Source organism: Brachyistius frenatus, unplaced genomic scaffold (genome assembly GCF_029030835.1).
Source record: "Brachyistius frenatus isolate BFR_SWC_R1_liver_20210118 unplaced genomic scaffold, ASM2903083v1 Contig_7, whole genome shotgun sequence".
Taxonomy (NCBI): Eukaryota; Metazoa; Chordata; class Actinopteri; family Embiotocidae; genus Brachyistius; species Brachyistius frenatus.
This window is the reverse complement of record NW_027210606.1, coordinates 3,543,770-3,564,902: the sequence shown is the minus strand read 5'-3', so window position 1 is coordinate 3,564,902 and position 21,133 is coordinate 3,543,770. Positions and strand designations below refer to the sequence as shown.

The following is a 21,133-nucleotide window of genomic DNA, read 5'->3' as shown; positions in this document are numbered from 1 at the left end:
CTCTCTCTGCCTTCCCTCTACGAATGCGTGGGCGCAGCTGGTTCCTATGGCAATGCCATTCTTTCGAAGCTCGACCCCTATGTCCCTTCTTTCAGAGCACAGCTACTTCATTAATGATGGGCACATACAGACCCAGACTGGCAATATTGCCTCGATATTTGTTGGATCTGTACATTATGTAATTTGTATTTTTTTGTGGGGGCCAGTATGCAACGCATAACAAGATCCCTTTTTAAAGCGGATCATTTCAGGTCAGGAGTATAGACTGTGAGGCAGGGAAACAGCACTTCCAGAATCTACTTTCTAATTTTGCACCTCAGTGCTACGATAGAGCTGATAAGAAAAAGACTCTTCAATGATAATTAAATCAGGTGATCATCATCAGCACATCAGGGCCACTGATAATTAGCAGTGATGTGACACTGTGTTTATCCCTCTGGGGAGTTTCTCTTTTCAGTTGGCCTCCGGCTGCAGAGCAGGAGCCTCATTTAGAAGTAGGACTCAGTCAGTGTCTTGCTCAAGGAAGTTTCGTCAGGCTGGATGCTTATATGGTCAACTCCTGTTGTCTCCCTAGCAACCAGGTGACAGGGAACACGAACACTATAATCAGCCACGGCAGTCAGCAGATGGCCTGGGATGACCTATTTGGGAGATATCGACTGATGAAAACCAGTCACGGGGGACTGAGGACTGATTGAGTATGATCTTAACATTTTCAGAAAAATTGTCTGACCTTTCCAAAGTGATAGAAGACGATGTGGAAAAGATGTGCATTAACACAGTCACGGATTTGTTTCGGTTGCATTTCTTCAGAGTCCGACACAGTGACAGGAATGCAAGTGCATTTATATCAGGAGTTAATTACAGGTTTAAGGTACTATTACTCACCAGAGTACTTCTATGTGCTACTTTACATCTGTAGTTCAACACATTTCAGAGGCATATGTTCTACTTTTAACCCACTATATTGTGTGGGTGATATGACAGAAACCTTTAATCACAAAAAGTAATTGTGTATCAAAGTATTGATACATCAGGGTATAGTACATTTTCTGTAATTTCAGTTCAGAAGTTTAAAGGGATGAAATAGCCATGGCTGCTTTTGATGATGATGAAATACCTCACAGATAAAAGTACAACCAAGCGACAACCAACCATGACGTCACCCATTGGTTTATGAACTCCTGCTCTGGAGCCTCAAGTTAAAATTTTATCCGTCACCATCTTGTTATTTTGGGGCTAGAAGTGACCATATTAGGATGAGATGGTGGGGAATGAGCGGTAGATCTGACTCCATCTGAATAGGAACCTGATGACACTACATCCCGCCCACCTATAGCGGAAACCTGAAGGCACCACAGGCCTGTCAATCAAACAGACACGCCCCAAACATATCTATTATTGATTTGATCTTTTTACGATGGACCACCAGAAAACTAATAAGGAGGAGTGACTTGATTTGTGGAGTGATCAAATTTATTGACTTCGTATTTCATGAGATAAGTTGAATGGAAGTCAATGGAACCAGAGCCCTAATCGAGCCAACCCCTAGTGGCCCTAGGTGGAATTGCAGTTTTTCAGACGAACGCTACATCCACTTTTATTTACAGTCTATGGATACAACTCAACTATGTAAAAATTAAAAGACAAATAAATGTGCCCACACTGTTCTTACATACCCAGATATAATAAACAGATGCTTTCTACCGCTGCTTTGACTTTGGTAAAGAACCTTCTTTCACCGCTGTCACCAGAGAACATAATTACTTGATTTTATGATGACATGGATGGAAAATAAAGACCTGTACAACTAATGATCTGCAACTTGTTTTTTTGGGTGATTGACAACTGATGGACCAAAGAAGCTAATTTGAGTAGACTCTGAATGCCTGTATATCTGTGTTGTGCACATACAGTAAAGCTACCTCAGCAATGTAGCACAGCTGAATACATTTAGAGTTTAGGCTTATTTGGAGTCCCTTGAAGAAAATCTGAACGCTTCAGTAGCTTATTGGACCCTGTTAACATCATTATTCACCACGGTGCCCCTGGTTCAACAATACACTCACATATTATTGTGTGTTTCCCGGTTTTTCCAGCATTAAGTCTTGGACCGAATAGAAAACATGTCCGAACAAATAGCAGCTGCTTCTGGGGGGACTTGAATTTGTTATTACATAATAGGTTGTTATATGAATACAAAGCTCATGACTTTGTTCTGATACATATATGGTGAAAAAAGAGAATGCATTTTCTTCTGAGCTGGCATTGTCAGGCAGTGTAGCAGTAGTTCACAGTTTACTTGTTGAGGTTAAACAGACGCTTGTTTGAGGCATTATTTCAAACAAGCAACAGAGGAAATGATTGACAGTTCTCTCCCTCACTCTGGGAATCTACAGAGCCACGAAGAGTTAAAGTAGGTTTGCCGTTAACTTTACACAATATATTGTAAAAATATTTTATTGAATGCTGTTGAAATTTGGCTGCTTTCAGGTTCAAATTCTTTCATTCTGCTCAGAGAATCATTTTGAAGAGAACGAAGGAAAAATTTCACAAGTCAAACCAAATCCTGCACAAATAAGATACCATCTGACTCATAACCATGTTGGGGAGACAACAAAGCAAGAAAAGTCCCGGGTGCTCTTGTGAACTCCAAAGCAAATACGTGATCGTTTTTTTGTTCACTCAAGCTTCAACATGAACTCTACTGATTCTGAACTGGACAAATAAGTCACTCTCTGGTGTGTCGCTGTCACTCTGCTTCTGATTTGGAAGGATTGTCACAGCCTTCAAAAGTTCTCCGAGCTTTTTAACTAAATCGACAAATTTAAATAGCTAATGAGAATTTCAAACATTTCCCATAATTGATACATTTACGAGAGCTGATCAAAAAGTTCTGAGACTGCTCGTGTGCAGTAAGTGTCATTGTGACGTGCATTGAACAAGGGGAAGCTACAATCTTTGTGAGTAAGTATTCTAAGTTTCATTACTTCATCATCAGCACCTGAGTTGTACACATTTTTGGTTTTAGAACATCTGCAATTTTCCATGAACATGAGCAGAAGGCACACATCAAATATTGTGTCAAACTCGCAAATTGCGGTGAGCCCGAATGAGCGCTCACATAAACGTGTGTAACTCAGGTGCTGATGTTGACCAATCGACATGACTTGGAATACTTACTCTTGAAGGCCATAGCTTCCCCCTGCTGTGTGCACGTCACAGTGCTATCTACTGTTCACGTGCAACAGGAGCAGTCTCAGAACTTTGTAATCGACCCTTGTATCCAACTTGGCTCAGTTGATCGTTGTGGATGTTTTCCCGACTTGAATTCTGTTGCCTTGTCAGGTTATTGCATCGCCCTTCTCGGTCATTGAGGTCCAAGACATGAATTAAAGGTCAGCAAGTCTGTGTAATAATAAGCATAAATGGCTGTACATCACATGCATATACCGGAGGGCTCCAGTTTTCAAATCACTATAAATACAGTCTGTCAGCTCCATATGTGATGAAAGTACTTTTACACAGACTCATCAAAAAAAAACTCTCAATCAACAGCAGACCCCAGTTTCCGTTTCATTTTATCATCCTCTGAACACAAAATGATCATGTCACTCAAATCAAAGAGCCCAGTGTTTTGCACCACTGGGCCAAAATATAAGGAGCCCTGGTTGGCTTCTGATTGGCAACTAGTCCGTAGATACACAGCTGCTGGCGGCACACATCAAAGGGCTGTGAGGATGGAGGAAGAGGAGCCAAATATTCTGACAGTCACTCAATTCTAATTGTAGAAAATGTGGAGAGAGAGAGACACTAGTCAACTGTTCAGCCATCATAGAGAGCTCCATTCACAGACGCAACGAACGCATGAGCACACACCGAGAGCCGCATATGCACATGGTGAAACACAGTCATATGCAAGTAAACACCACCGCACATGCATCCCAAAGGATCTCATTACTGTGACTGGCTTCAGGACCTTTTGCTGATCAGGACACTCCTTTATGATGCATTTGCATCTTAAGTATATAAAGTGCCTTCGATGCATGTGTGTCCAGCACGGGCAGGCGAGCAGGTATGTGTTCGTGAGAAGTTTTGTTAAGAGTTGTAGAGCAACAGAGGCCGATAGAGAGAGAGGAGAGGAGAACAGAGGAGAGGAAGGAGGAGTGAGGCCATGCATGGTCAGAGAGGGCAGACGTGAGCTAAATAGCTGAGTTGGCAACTGTAGACCAGAGAGGGAAGAGAAGGGTGGGTGAGTCACACTGCTGTGTGATGAGGTACACTGTAAGGACAGTAGACTTTTTTTCTGTTTCCTCCTGTGGGGATATGCTCTCTGTAGCTGGAAGGAGGGAGCTGCATGTCTGCATAGTGGTGCATTTTCGTCTCTGCTGTTTTGCGCTGTAGAAAAAACATAAAATGTAACGTGGTATATGAAAGAATATATACAGGCAATCTCAACTCCCTCACAAAGGGCTTTCCACAAGATATAGCGGCAGGGATTTACTTCCATTCAGCCGTAAGAGCATTAGCGGGATCGGCCACTAATATAGAGCAATAAGGCCTGGCTCGCAGTTGGCGTGGGATAGGTTCACATCTTTTTATCTTAAACATCTTGCACATGTCTGTATGAGTGTTCTTCCTGTTCATACAGTCCGAACAGAGATCCCTCCTAATGCAATTTTAATGTAACAGATGGAGGACAGAACCCAGAGAGTCCTGTAACAGCGGTCGGACTGAGCTGAATCAAGTGTGCAGGACAGTGTCTAGTCACTCAGGAAACATCCTGTCATAGGAAACATTTCCTGCCTTTATTGTAGGATAATTATTCAAACGGGGAATTTAGAGGTTAAAAAGTCTGAAGGAGGAAACGCCCACTTGATTTGTTTAACACAGACTGTTAAAGCCTCATGGCGGTTTATATCAGGCATCATTATGGGCAGAGAGAATGGCTGCAGTGAAACAACAGTTTCAATGTTCATACAGGCATGTCACTATTGTTTTAAGATACACTTCAAAAACCATGAACCTAAGGCCGTATTCACAATTAGCTCCTAAATTAGGCTACAAATTTCAAGCAAGGAGTCCCAGTTTAGGAGTGATTTAGGAAACTTCTCAGAGCAACTTTGAAGGAGGAAGGAACAGAAACTTTCCTCTAGTGAGGAGTTAGGGCTGACCCTGTTCCTCGGTATGACACATCTTTCAGAAAAGTTTGATTGGTTGATCAAAGAAAAATAAAATAATTGAGCTTTTGTGATAAGGGGCACAGAATGGACAGTGACATCCAGAGGAATGAAAGGAGGTCTGAAAGCCCTGTAATTTGTTGCGTGATCACAGCCTGTCTCCACCAGACGACTGTTCATGGCTTCAGTTTTCCTGCAGTCCAATCAGTGAGTAGTAGGCCTGATTAAATGACAGTGACCTGGTGGCAGAGTTTTGGTGCATATGGTGGTCGATGCCGATTGGTTAAAGGCTGCTCCAGTAAGTTTCAAAATTAACCTGCATCATTGTGCATCAACTGCAGTTCTCTATGGAGCGTAGGCTGATAAATATATTCATGTGGTAAATTTGAGTCTGGTAACACAAGACTAGTGTTGACACTCTGCTGCCTTGGGTGGAAGATGTGTGTGCTCCTCCTTTGAGATTGACAACAAACATCATCCCTGCACCATCTAATCTGTAGCGTTCCATCAACTCATTCAGTCATTCAGTGTTTAAAGAATATTTCTGCTACCTCTTTGTCTTAATGCCAATTTCTCTTAAAAGTCTTCCTCTCAACTCCGAGATGTTTTTCACCTAAAGGCTGACATGTTTTGTGAATAACTTGTCATTACCGGGATCTGTTCTCAAGTTTAGAGGTAAATTGTTAGAAAACATCGTAATTCCAACAATTTTGGCCTGTGGTGCAGTCAGGTTACGGCTATCGGTGGGCGGGACGTCCTATCGACAGGTTTGCAATCAGATCGAGTCACATCAACCACTCGCTTCCCCCTAGTTCGTCCAAATATGGTCACCACCGGCTCCAAATCGCTCCGAACTCGATCCAAACTCAAGCTTTGTAACGGCCGTTCACAAACCGATGGGTGACGTCACTGTTGGTTGCCACTTGGTTGTTTGTTGATGAATATTGGTTAAGTGTCTAAACCGTGGTGTCTACTTACTTCTGGTTGCATAATGTCAGCGCCACCAGTGTGAGTGCAGGGCTCCGAGAGCAGCAGCTTCGTGTTCGGCCGCTGTGTTCGTGCGGTGCGGAGACACTGTGGTGCACTCAACTTTTGTGTGACATGCATACAGACGCAGCAGACAACAGATACAAACTCCCGTGTGTGATATTTTGAGTTTACACGTCTCAATGTGTCCTTGACTCGGCTCGCTCCGAGTGACGCACAAAGGAAACAGTGCGCTCTTTAAAGCCCCCAACACACGTCTCTCTCTCTCTCTCTCTCTCTCTCTCTCTCTCTCTCTCTCTCTCTCTCTCTCTCTCTCTCTCTCTCTCTCTCTCTCTCTCTCTCTCTCTCTCTCTCTCTCTCTCTCTGTCTCTCTCTCTCTCTCTCTCTCTCTCTCTCTCTCTTACGCTGTCTCTCTCTCTGTGTCTCTGTTTGCGTCTCTCTCTCTGTGTCTCTCGCTCTCCATGTGTCTCTGTCTGTGTGTCTCTCTCTGTCGCTCTCTCTCTTTCTCTGTCTCTGTCTGTCGCTCTCCGTCTCTCTTACTCGGTCTCTCTCTCGTCTCTCTCTGTCTCTCTCTCTCTCTCTGTCTCTCTCTCTCTGTCTCTCTCTCTCTCTCTCTCTCTCTCTCTCTCTCTCTCTCTCTCTCTGTCTCTCTCTCTCTCTCTCTCTCTCTCTCTCTCTCTGTGTCTCTCTCTCTCTCTCTCTCTCTCTCTCTCTCTCTCTCTCTCTCTCTCTCTCTCTCTCTCTCTCTCTCTCTCTCTCTCTCTCTCTCTCTCTCTCTCTCTCTCTCTCTCTCTCTCTCTCTCTCTCTCTCTCTCTCTCTGTCTCTCTCTCTCTCTCTCTCTCTCTCTCTCTGTCTCTGTCTCTCTCTCTCTCTCTCTCTCTCTCTCTCTCTCTCTCTCTCTCTCTCTGTCTCTCTCTCTCTCTCTGTCTCTGTCTCTCTCTCTCTCTCTCTCTCTCTCTCTCTCTCTCTCTCTCTCTCTCTCTCTCTCTCTCTCTCTGTCTCTCTCTCTCTCTCTCTCTCTCTCTCTGTCTCTCTCTCTCTCTCTCTCTCTCTCCCTCTCTCTCTCTCTCTCTCTCTCTGTCTCTGTCTCTGTCTCTCGACCACCCCACCCAGTAATCCGGTCTTGATTCCAGGGGACATATATATCTGGGATTTAATGCAATTTGTCGAGGAAGGAGGCAGAGAGGGATGAATGATATATTGACTTCTATATAAAAGCAAGGCTGTGGTGGTAATCTCATTTCAGGATGCTGAGATGAGATTCTGGCCTGTTTTCTCTCCAAGATGATGTGACTTTGGTCCTGACATCATCATGCTGCTGCTGCATTTGTGTGTCTGTGTGTGAGTGTGAGTGCTTCACGGTCTATGATATGCTGCTGTGATTTTATCTGGAAGCTCAGCTAAAAACTGCATCTCTATTTTTGTGTGCATGGCGGAGATAAAATCTAAGTATTATTTTTGCTTTTTAAAGTTACTCTTTGCTTTCCTAAATTTGTACATTTGGGGGCTTTTAGAAATAAAACCCTCTCTAGAGCATTGCTGGTTTTTAAGATGGTGTAATATTCTACCTACTGTGCTCTATCAGGCGTGCTCTGCTTTTTATGTAAGAAATATTTGAGGAAGGCAGCATCAGTTCAGAAGATGTGAAAGCAGAACGGGAGGTGGTTGACAAACATGGAGTTTTCAAATACACGTTGTATTCAGAACCTTATTATGCCAAAATCAAATTAAGGTGTGGTGTTTTCAGTCTCTTTTAAATAAAAAAAATTAAAAAACATTTATTATATGCTGATCCCTTTTTTTTTTTTTTTTTCAGCATACAGGATTTGAAGGAAGCTGAAGGAAACCAGCTCGGCCCTTCCTTTGTGTTCATTCAGGAGCTGGTGATTATGATCAGTCACCACCTCTCCATTCAGCGACTTGTTGTTCTTCAGCGCCGCAGCTTCATGTACAGGCCTACTGTGAAAATGTCAGTGCACTGTATCCTGCATCCTGGTTAACCCGCCAGTGTCGCCTAGCAACAAGTTACTGTGATTTGTTTTCATGTGACACTTGAAGTTGTTTAGATTATGTTCATGGATGTACGATGGTTTTCTTTCTTAGGCTTTGCATAGTGGGATTTTAACCAAACTTTACAGAACTTTTCAATGATTAGGACTTTTTTTTTTTATATATAATTTCAAATATTTAGCACAGCACGCGTGATTATAGAATTCATAACAATATAATTTCAGTTGGTTAAATAATTCATAAATAAGGTTCACTTAGTAGCTGGAGATTTAAAGTCAATCACACAATATTTTTCACAGTCATGAAATAGAAGACACTGTCTCCACTTTGTCCATTGTTCTTCTCTTTTAAACGATCAATAGATCGGATTTTGTGGCATATAGCAGTGAGGTGGCGGATTACAACCAACTGAACATCTCTCATTTTAACCTCCCCTTCCCAGTGTTTAGGAAAATCTACGCTGGGTGTGAAACCACTGAATGCAAAAAGCCCTCTCCAGAGCCAGGGTTTAGTTTGTTCCTTCTGGGCTACCGTTGAGACATCAATACCCACTCCCACCCTTAGGAGTTTTATCAAAGCCTGCTGGTGTCACAGTGATCTGTATAATGGTGCAAAGTTACAACACCAAAACGACATAGTTATTGAAGGGTTGATGGTTTGGGTTAAAAAATAACGTTACATATGTAAAGGAAGTCAGGTTATGTAATGGGTAAAAGTCCCGTGTTTGATCCATGCAGCCACCCGTGATCTGCTCCCTTCTTTGTTGCTCTTTATACACCATTAACTTCCTTTTTCAAACTGGGTGGTCAAGAAACCAACGCCAAAGGTCACTGCGTGCGTTTCTCTCTGATGCTAATGTGTTTGACAAAACAGCAGTATTTATGGAGATTATACACCATTGAAAACGTAATTGTGAAAATTATATTCCATTTCTGCCAAAAGATCATCCTAAATCCTACACACTGGACCTTTAAATAATAATTACCCACCAATGACACGGTTCGGACATCTGGTCCAACTAATTCTTGCTCCCAACAAGAACCAACTTTTCAATTATGAACATATTTATTTTTGGTGGCTCAGCTCTAAATCCGGTTCGGGAACCAGAACTTTAAGAGCTCTGTGCAGGTCTGCTGAAGAAGATTGTGTGATGTGACCGAAAGCTCCAGAACTAGAACTGATTATTTTTGTCAACGGCTGTTTAAGATCATGAATAATCTTTAAATCTTTAATGTGATTTCAGATTCATTTCCTGGTATTTTTTTTTTTTTTACTCTTCTGTACAGAAAAGTCCAGTCTTATAGTAACGTCGTCATTCAAGTGCACTTGTGCAATGTTGTGTTCCCAAAAAACTAAAAAGAAGCAGAAGAGGACGAACTTAGAGAAAATGGAAGTGCCACAATATCATCCTAAAACAACTGATACAACCCCATTTCTACTATCATATGCTCATCACAGCTTATCATATTTTATTAAACTGACAGGTCATATTAAATTGTAATCTTGGGGAAATCTTCGGTTAAGTTCCACTGCATCGCAGAGCAGAGCGTTGCCTGCTGCAGCTGAAGAACACTGGAGCAGTCCTCAGCGGCTGACAGCGCTGCTTGTTTGTCCTTACCCAGGATTCTCTGGGTTGTCATGGTAATGCATGTCTGTGGGAGATCTAAGGGGGATAGAGAAATAAGGACGGGAGTCCATCTAACACGGAGCTATTGTGATACGTTTAGAGACTCTTTGCCTCGCTTTTGCTTTGCTTAAGTGTGTGTCATTTTGTTCTTACCTTGGAAGGGTGTTGTCTGACCTTTGAAACATTTCTTGTTACAAGTGTGCAGGTTAGCTGCAGTTTCAATAACGAGTTTAAGTTTCACACCTTTGGAGAAAAGTAACAGATTTAAAGGAATATTAACATAAAAACAACACTGAAAAGATGAGTGGATCAGTCAATATTTATAAATTCTTGAACTGCAAAGTTGGTATGAAGCTACCACCCACAAAAATGGGGAAACAGCCCAAAGGGAACCAAATCCTCTTACAAGCACCTTTCAAAAACCAAAGTGTAAAGATGACTTATTATAGTTTAGAAATTGATGGAGTCTTATACCAGTGGTAGCCAGAAATGTACACACTTTGGTGTCTGAACAGTTACAGCAAATGAGATATGACAGCTTAATTATATCAGCGGATTTTGCCACTTTTGCAAAGCTGGCTGTTTCTGCCTACAGTTTAATATTTACCAGAGAAACATGACAGTGGTTCAACTTTGGACAAGAGAGCAGTCCAATTGTTCAGAATGTGAAACTACTCCTTTTAATTTCTCCATCAGAAGCGATTCTGGTAACAATTAAAAATTGCTTTTATGTTCCTGGTTCTGAGCTTTCTGCTTAGAAGCAATGATTTAAAGAAGCTTTCCATCTTTGAGGCTGGATCAGCAGTTCAATTATGAGACTGGCGGGTCGGTGAAAAATTAGTTCTGATTGAATGATTAATCAATCTCTGCATTCAATGTAAGACGCTGCTGCTTTTCTTTGTTTGATCATTATAAATGTAATATGTTTGGTTCTTTGGACTGTTTTTCAAACAAGTTTGGATCTTTTTCTGATGTTTTGTAAACCACATAACTTATCCATCAATTGGAAATAATTTTAAGATCCGCTGATAAGTAAAATAATCTTTAGTTGAAGCCCTAAACTGGACAACTGCCATTTAAACACTCACAGGGCTGAAGCATGCTTTTACCTCGTCAGACGAGCTGAAATTAAAAAGTAAACTCTGAAATTGTGTTTAAAGCTCTCTGAATATAACCCATCTGAAAAAGCTTTAAGACAACATGCCACATCGTGACACACAGCCCAAAAGACAGAAAACTGACGGTGAGAAAGGGAGGAAATGATAGTGTGAATACAGACAACCATTACAAAGTTATATAAACCTAATACCGCTTTCATTCACACATTTAACACCCTCAATGCAGAGCATGTCACACTTCCACCACAGAGTATGATGCCAAAAGCTGTCAGATATGAACGCTGCAGACATGAGTCCTTTTCTTTTTTTCTGGATCAGCTCTCAAACACATGCACACACTGCATGCACAAACACTCACTCCCTCACACACACACCCTGGTACACTCCACTATGTCTGCAAGTGAGCTACTAAAACTGGATAAAATGCACAGCGCTCTGGGAAATTAAAGGATTATACCAGGAGAGATATTTAGTTGTCTCGACACACACACACACACACACACACACACACACACACACACACACACACACACACACACACACACACACACACACACACACACACACACCTTCAGACACTATTTCCTGCCGACACACACACACATACACGCGTAGACTATACACTCAAATTGACATATAGCTACATATACAGATGACCTCTGACCTCCCTCAAACACTCAGCCATTTAGTAATTCACACAAAACAGACAGACACACACACACACACACACACACACACACACACACACACACACACACACACTTGCCTCTGCCAAGCACCGGTATTTCCCCCGGTGTTACTGAGCGCTAATTGACAAAAGGTTTGTATGGTTTAGCTCCTGCTGTGATTGCCAACTGGCTGATGATAGCTTGTGAATAACTGGAAAACTAAACTGAACAAAAAGAAGATTACAAAATAATAAAAAAAAATAAACAGGAAGACGCTACAGAAAATTACATAAAAACCAGAAAATCTGTGAAGTGGAAACATTTTTATTGTTTTACCATCAAGTACATAAACAGCAGGACCTGCTTTTGTGTTGTTTTTCAGTCGCACTGCATCTGTCTCATATAGTAATTAATCATGCATCAAATTCCCTTAGAAGACTTGATTTTATAACAAAGATTCAACTGTTTTTTGATTGAGAAACTGTTGAAGTTGACATGTGTCACAGTTTCACACTTTTTTTTTTTTCAAATAAGGGAAACTTTTCCACAATTTGACTTTCCTGTCTGCCACATTGAAAACACTGATGAACAGCAAACAGCACAAATCATAATCAACCTGTTTTAACAATGATTGCAGGAGTTCTTAAAGTTGTTGAAAATGGAGTTTCAGCCCTAGAAGACTTTTACAGTGGATTTGATGGAAGGTAAAAGTAGTCCTTCATTGTATTGGTCCCTTTAACTTTAAAAATATACATTTACATTAATATATGTCTTTTATTTTGTTGAATTAATGTATTCCATCTCTCCTCTCCTTCATTGGTGGCATTATCAAAGTCAGCTTTATTGTCAATCCACCACATGTACAAGACAGAGAGATCGAAATATTGTTTCTCAGTCCCACTTTGTGCAAAATAAAAAGATAAAACAAGAAAAGTATAAATATGTCACAATAAAAACAATAAAACAGACAACGACCACAGTGACGTTTAACTGCAGTATATATAAGTACAATGTAGTGCAAATACAGGTCCATAGTGCCAAAGTTCAGACTTTATGGGGTAAGAGGGAGAGAGGGGAGAGAGTTCAGCATCCTGACAGCCTCATCTGTCTCTTATATGTGAATAAGAACATGATTGGTATCTCTTTCATTGTTTATGTTGTTTGGCCCCTTCATCTGTAATTTGTTTTGTTTTTTCCTTTCAAGATAGTCGATAATTTATTGATTTCATTTTTTTTCTTCAGATTCAGTCACTTGTTTTAAGAAAAGGAGTTTTTAGGACTCAATCATGTGCATAGATTATGCAGTGTATGGAAGATAGCATCTTTTGGCGACATTAAGTTATTACTTTAGTTGGTTTTATTGCATGATAATGTCGTTAGAAAAGCTGGTTAAGTATATTGTCACTGTAAATAATAGACAGCTTTATTTCATTTCTACCACTGTGATGGTGCAGGTTGACATACAGCACACTGACGCCAACAAACTATTCCACACACTTATACAAACCTATAGTGGAAACGTTGGATTTACAGAAAGTGTCTAACTCTACTATTCACACGTCTCAAGTTTTTTGATCCTGCAGCAGTATTTCCTCTGAAATTGGTTAAATTTTTTAGGTGCTGTTGATGTTTTCCTTGTCTTCTTAGAGAGCCCGGGCTTGTTTTTGTGAGCCTGTAAAGCCCACTGAGACACTGAATAGGATATTGGGCTATACAAAGAAACCTGGCTTGACGTGACTTGACAGACTGAAACCACAAGAAAGACGATTTTTCTTTTTGTAGATGCCCATTCACACATGTAGCACAAATACACACAAAGTGGCTTCTTCAGTGGCACAGTGATTCCTTTTGATCCTCTACCACAACCCAAAAATAAAGAAACAAAGAGCTTACTTGCTACTAGATTTGAGGATTTAATGCTGTCCTAATGTTTGCAGTGTCCTATACAAACCAACCATTATGAACTGTTCACCCTATTAGATACTGTTGCTACATATGCCAAGTTTTCTGTTCCAGCATGGCACATATGCAACGATAATGTTGGCAGATTAAGAATTTTTTTTTTTTAAAGAAAAGGGCCCTGGATTTCAGACAAAAGCAGACAAAAGCACTTATCATATTTCTGTTTGATCTTCTGTCACTGGCAGAGTTAATCAGCTGCAGCTAGCGAGCTAATTAAGCTAACGGTTGCTCTGTGATTTGACTGAAAAATGCCGGCTGTGGCTCCGACTTTTAAATATTTCAATCCGACTCATTATAAAACAAGAGCCTTATAAAAGGGGCTTATGTAAATACGCCTTTGAGGCCTCAGTGATATTGTTCTGGAAGACTGGGGCCACATCTACATCCCCAGCAAAAAGTCAGCAACCTAACCCGCTGATGGTTCATGTAGAACACATGCATTAGTCAGCGCCACACTTGTGATCCTGTTTTATCTCATATTTAAGACCCGACTGTTTCGTTAACTTGTTTGGCCATTTACAGTCACTTAAGAAAACAAGTAGAAGGTGAGCTAGATTTGTGCCACTTAATGTCACAAGGTAAAATGTTTTAGGATGAGGGATAACCACCGTGTGTTTGGCAAATGTAACGCTATCGGAGAGTGAGTTTGGCTGGTGTTGCTGGATTGTAAACTTCCAAATCTAAAAGCAGGACAGTGAAACTAAACTATGATATAGCATCCAGGACCAGCTACCATAAAGTGGGGATATATTGTACTATTGTGAACAAGGCTACCTCAATGTAACTTATAACAAAAGAATGTGACATCACCCATTGGTTTGGGAACTGCTGCTCTGAAGCCTCGAGTTTGACTTTTGGCCGTCACCATATTGATATTTTGAAGGCAGAAGTGACCATATTTGGACGAGATGGGGTAGAGCAAGCAGTGAATCTGACAATCGCATTGGAAACCCAAGAACATAATGCCCCCCACCTTTAGCAGGAACCTGACAGCACAACGGGCCTGTCAATCAAACATACGGGCTCCCAAATATACCGCTTTTTGAAGCTTAATATCTAATTAAGGATATGATTATTTTCAGGACTGCCAGAAAACTAATGAGAACAAGTGACTTTAGCAAACGACACCATAATGACTCGAGGAGAAAATGCACTGACTTTGTATTTCATGATAGAAGTTGAATGGGAGTTTATGGAGCCAGAGTCTTTTTGAAGCCAACCCCAAGTGGTCATCGGTGGTATTTCACTTTAAGCCTACACATTGTTTTAATGAGTTTTGCTTTGACTTAACCTAACATTGACCTGCCATGCATCTCCGCAATGGTTGCTGAACTGTAACGAACCAATAGTTGTTGGGAGCAAAAGCGTGTTTCACAGAAAGATCAGTTCCTTGTAAATAAGAACTGAATGCAATGAAGTCTCTGAAGGTTACTGTGGAGTATTTTATTCACATTGTATTTCTATGGCAGAGCCACAGACTGTCAACTGGCTATAAAATTAGCTTCTGGGTATTAAATGGACTCACTAATAGTTCTTCAACAGGAGAGTAAAAACATCCAAGGATCAATCAGCGCCTCAAATATGAAAGTTATCAGAGAAAAGGTAACAGAGAAAATCATCTTCTCCCTTCTTCTCCGTCATCACCTCTGTCAGAGTTGCTCTCAGGATATTTCAAGCAACAGGAAGGGGATAGAAATGGTGCCCAAACCCAAGAGAAATTTGTCACCAGAGACATGAGAAAAGCAAGAGAGAGATGCCTGAAAGATAAGAGAGGAGAGGCAAATCAAAAAACAAACTCCCTTGTTGCTGCTCTCCTGCTGCTGGTATCTTGGGGTTTGCGCGACAGATATTTGTCAGGAAATGGAGGAACAGCCGATGAGCTGCTCGCCCATGGAAGGTAATACGATTTCAATAGTCCAGTCACTAGTAGCTAATGGGACAGCCAGAGATTTCGCCTATTAGCCCTGAAGAGCAACTCAGAACAGAAGCATCAGAGGGGTTTTCAAGTCTGTGCCAGGCCACAGAGTCTCCAAACTAGCTCTGCCACAGAGACAGTGCTGTCTGGAGAACAGAGGGCAGGGGTAATGAAAGGGAATAGAGATGACCGGGATGAGTGGAAAACACATCTATTGAACGCTTCCACTCGCTTCCCCAGCCTTTTGTTATGGTTTTTTTTCCCTCTGCCTTTTTCATTTCACCCCTGTGGCATCCCTATCCCCCTCTCCATCTCTCTTTCAGTCTCTATCACCTCTCGCCCTCTTCACCCCTCCTACCCTGCTCTTTCTTCCTCTCCTCCTCTCAGCATCCACACCGCAATCTCGCCTTGATTTCCAGAGAGGGGTTGGTAGAGCAGCAGCCGGCATACAAACTAGCTGACTCAATACACACACCGCCTGCATGAGTAGGGTGTGCGTATCGTGGCGGTATGGAAGGATGGAGGCAGAAAAGGCGTAAGATGAGAGGAAATAGCAGGAGGGGAGGAAAGGTAGGGGAATTAGAAAGAAAATAAAAAAGAGGTGTGCGGTGTAGGACCTTCGCCGGAGAGTTTAGGTTGATATTAGCTCTAATTCTGGCACGCTGGCAACTGCAAGATATGCGTCAGCATATATTAAGCAGCTCATTCATCATTCACGCTATGAACAAGAGGTATGAGGTCACTGTTGGGTTGTCTCACCGTTTCAAAAAGTAGCGTTGGGGTTAATGAAAGCGGCTCTCAGGAATCCTCACACCGCGGCTCGAGACTCAAAATGATCCTCGTTTTCAAGATAACACGCCGATCAAATTTTGATGAGCCTCGTTGGACCGAAGAAGTTGAGGCATCACCTCAGCACAGTGAGAGCATAAACCGATGCCAACAAATTGCCTATGTACAGACTCTTAAAAAGTCAGTTCACCTCAATACAAAAAGGAATATACCTTGTGGTACCAATGCAGAAACATTTGTCGACTTTGCCAAGGTTTTGAGATTCACTACGGGATGTCTGCCACTGCCATAATGCAATGAACCCCTCTGAGCAATTTCCCCTGGATCTATCTTCTTCTGACAGGGAGGCTATTTGAGAAAAGAGATGTTAGTGTTGAATTTTTAAATGCTCTTTTTCAACGGTATGTGCTGTTTCATTCACTCACAGTGTTCTGTACTCTAAAAACGAAGCGCTCGCTCTTCGGGCTGTCGATGTTTGGGGTATTTTTGAATTTCAATGTGTGAAGTCTCATTTTGAACCACTCTTGGGTTGTTTTGAGATGTTAGTCAGGTTCTTTTCAAGGATGAAGTGTATTTTTCTTAATTTATTCTGTGTTATTCTTGCTTAATATTAAATCTTACCTGGCTCATGTTGTCTGTTAACCTATCTTTGCCAGGACCATCTTAAAAAAAAAAGACATAATTTAATAACAAATGGAGTAGCATACGTCACATAAGAATAACAAACTGCCCCCCCAACCTTCACTATTTGCATTCTGTGTCTATGTGTCAATACTTAAGAGTGTGAGTGTATAAGTTGTAACTTGTAACAATAACTTCCTAATTAAAGTTCCCCAGTGTTTGTGCAATTTTCCTGAAATAACTAGCTTCCTACAGGGAATATGGTACATTATTAATCCATGTGCCTCCTGTACACCTGTAGTACGCCTGTGTACACGTACATGCCTGTCTGAATCTTTCAATAAGCCCCTCTTACCTTTCCTATACAGAGGATTTGTTCACAAAGGTGGTGCATGCTGCTATGTGTTAGCCCTTGATACACAACATCATGTCCTGGGCATGGGTGTATTTCTCATGATAAGTAGCCTAATCCAAGATTTCTTTCCAAGCCATTTGCATTCTCATTGTAGTTCAGTGACAACACAGGACATGAATACATGTAATTTCTCAGCAAAAGCACAGTTAAAAAAAAAAAAATCTGCATTCAGACTGTGTCAGCATAGAAGTGCCATGTTAACTATTCATGCAGCTTCCACGCCATGGGGTTGTCCCTCTCAACACAGATCAACATTATGACAGGGGTTACTGCCAGGGCTCTGTGCTCCAACATCCTTAATATGGAAGGCTAGTTCCTGTTGAAATACCTTTGACAAATAACAACTGATGAGAGTTGATTCTAAAATTTAGCCTGGAGCTTCCACAATGCTTCATGTTGCTCCGTTGCAGTGGGAAGTCAAGGGGGCAAAAAAAAAAATGCAGTAAATGGATTTGAGAGCACGGAGGGATCTCCCATTACACAGCAGTGCTGCTTTAGTATTCCTGAAGAACTTGCCCCACAGTGATGCCTCTAGGTACTCAGATTGTACCACGGATGGATAACTCACTCTTGGGTCTACGGTAAATGATACAACAAGAATAGAAAAAAAAAAAAACTGTATTACAACTTGAGGTGAAGTTTGAGAGCAGCAACAGAACAGCCAGCACAGACATTAAACCCATCACTATTCATTCATTTTGCACTTGCAGACATTCTGGCAGTTCCTCTCTAGCAAAGTTGTCACTTTTCATTACAGCTGATTTTTAATGTTGCCACCTGCCTTATTACAGATGTAACCATTACAGTGCCAATGTTTCTGACACTTCTGCTGCAGCAGCACAAAAAGCTTTCACTGTGCAGCTGCCTGTAGAGAGTGTTGTTTTGGTTGTATTTAGTAAAGCTTTTAGCTCTTGAGAATTACATGGAGCAGGTCGGTAACCACAGGTTTAGGAGTATTTTTTTGCTCCAGCCTGATCAGAAAGTGTTCATCTCCTACAACTCGTGGGACGGGAAGAAATTGTGCTGCAGCGAGCACTGCAGTACTAATGCAGGATGAAAGCGAGATGAGCGACCTCTAAGATAGTTATCAATGAATTCCCTGGATAACTAAAGACTTCTGTGACAGAGAGATCTCTGGCCTTGAAGAGAGCCCGCCGACCATTTCTCAATCCCAAAAGCATTATTGCCTAAAATGAGTCATTGAAGCTGCTGTACTGGAACTACCTCATGTCTATTCATGGAGGGAGGAGTGCAGCCCTGCTCCGCTCCCTCTCTCTCTCTCTCTCCTTCTATCAATCTCTCTATCTTCCTTTTCTTTCCCCTTCTCCCTCTATGGCACTCAGCCAACAATTGGAGTCAGTCAGTGGAAAAACTCTGTTAGTAGTCCATGCCCTATGGGACAAAGTGGCAACAACATCCGTTACAACAGATAGTGGGGCAGTAGGCAGGAGGCACAGGGCACAGCAGACAAAATTGAACTGGCTGAGTGACTTTGTGTCACACACATGCACTCAGTAGGCAACTGTCTTTTAACTGCACATCAACACTGTGCTAACAGGCCTGGGGTTTGGCTGCACAGAGCACATGTAATTAGGTAGTGCTTTCACATTTCAAGCAAAGCTGTGGTAAACATATAAATAGGAAATGAATCCAAAGAGGTTTTAAAGAAGTTTGGGGCCACCACGACTCCTCAGAGCAGCTTTACTGCACTTTGTACGTGTGTGAAACTCCACTGGAAGGATGAGAATCATTTTTCCAAAATCTATTCCCAGAGTTTGATGTGTTTTTGATGGCAATGAAAGGCGCCAACACGTCACCGCATAATCTGCCTTAGGTGTTCAATTGGGTTGAAATCTGGTGAGTGTGAAGGCCGTAGCATATGATTCACATCATTTCCATGCTCATTAAACCACTCAGTGACCCGTTGTGCCCTCATAGGGAGAATCCTCATATATTATGCTTCTCCACTCATTTATTCTGTTTTTTTTTTCTTTAAAAGGGACATTCCACTGAATTTACCCAAGACGTTCCAATTACTTTTCACAATGAGTACTGTGGCGTGAAAACAAAAATCATAATGCCCTTTGTGGCTCTGGAAGAAGATTTCCAATGTTTAAAAAAATCACCCTGATGATGATTAAATGGACTATACAACTAAATATTGGGAACTAATAAAGACCTATTCAATTTTGACAATAATTTCTATTCTATCTTTATGGGAATGTACTAAATCACTGTAAAATCATTAATTGGTCACCTATGTGCACATGGGAAATCTCTTGTATGCACAAGAACATATGATGAAGTAGTCTGCAGTGCATGAATCTGCAGGTTGAGACTCAGAGAAAAGCTGATTGACAAGAAGTTTTCTAGTTTTAGGCTTGATGCATCAAAGTTGTTGTTGTTGTTTTTTTTACAACCACAGAATATAATAAGAAACATGCAAAAACATACAGATGAAGCTGTCATTTTAAAACACCACAGAGAGGAAAAGAAAAAGAGTTGAGTGGGTTGGATTTTTCACCGCCTGCAGCTCGGACTGAGTGGAGCCGCTGTCCGTGGTGCTGAACACTCAGCCAGCTGGACTGCGGTGTAAGAGGGCTTTTGTCCCGGGACAAAAACTCCAAGTGGCCAGCTTAAATGTGCACAAAATATGATATCACTACATGCTTCACAGACTATGATCAAATCTGCACTGCTACGGGTTGCACAGGCTGGAGTACAGGACCATCAGGCACCGCACACATTCACCAGCAGCTGATCATGTAAATCTGGATTTATGAATCTGCGCCCGCATCATCAATGGACACACGGGGATGGAGATAAGACAAGCAAGACAGGTTGCCTGGGAATAGCCGCCCTGCAAATTCCCCCCATTCATCACGACTGCGTGCACACGCACGCACACGCGCGCGCGCACACACGCACGCACACACACACACACACACACACACGAACAGAGAGATATGGTTTCAGTGTCGGTGATTTCAGAACCGCAGGAATGCCGGAGGTCTTGGCATAATTATTTTAAAGTTGCGTACGCAATGTGAGTCCAGCCATCACAGGGCAGGCACATGATATGAAGCCAAAGCTCTGTGTGCCAATCTACAGATGTTCGCCGCTGCTTTTCACTTTACCTCTTCCAGATGCCAGGGTGGAAGAAAGCAGCTTCGCCTCGCGGGGTCTCCTCGGCGCAACGGGTCCGCCGGTTGCCTCTGGCAGTACGTGCGGCTGTGCTGATGTGTGGGTTTTTTTTGTGGGTTTTTTTTTCTTCTAAAGTCGTTGTCTGTCACTGATTTGTCCCAGCTTGCTCCTGTCTCCTCTGCGCTGTCTGTGAAGCGCACCGGGAAGGAGCTCGGCGGTCACAGAAGCAAGCCGACGTGGCGAATGACCCGCGTCAAGATCTTCTTTTCTTTGGGATGCAAAACGGTGCCCGATGTGATGCGCTGCCTCCTCGCCGCTGTCTCTCCTCGTTCTCTGTCTCTCTCCTCTCCGTTTCTGCCTCTCACACTGCGTCAGGCTCCACTCCCCCTCCTCTCTCTCCCTCTCTCTCTCTCTCTCTCTCTATTTGACTGCCTTTGACTCTCCCTCTCTCACACGGGAACAGACGGTGATTAATTCGCTGGAATTCAGCCCCCTCCCTCCCTCCCTCTCTCTCCCTCTCCCTCTCCTTCTCCGCCTCTCTCTTTCTATAGCTATGTGCCCCTCAACCCGTCGCTTCTCCTCTGAACTGAAGCGACCGTCAGCCAGCTGTTCCGGTAGCGGAGAAGGGGTGTGCATGGCACTTCGAGCGCCGCAGACAGTCGTTCAGATTGGACGCTTTCCCATTTGGAGAGCGAG

The 21,133-nt window shown here is 42.2% G+C and overlaps 1 protein-coding gene across 1 annotated transcript in view; it reads right to left on the bottom strand.

Annotated features, from left to right (window-relative positions):
- LOC138615809 (protein ELFN1-like) overlaps positions 1-20,872 on the bottom strand; it is a 127,229-nt gene extending 106,357 nt beyond the window's left edge. The window contains exon 1 of the mRNA XM_069689640.1: positions 20,431-20,872. The gene's annotated coding sequence lies outside the window, so the exon portion shown is untranslated. The remainder of the gene's footprint in view (positions 1-20,430) is intronic.
- Positions 20,873-21,133: the final 261 nt, after the last annotated feature.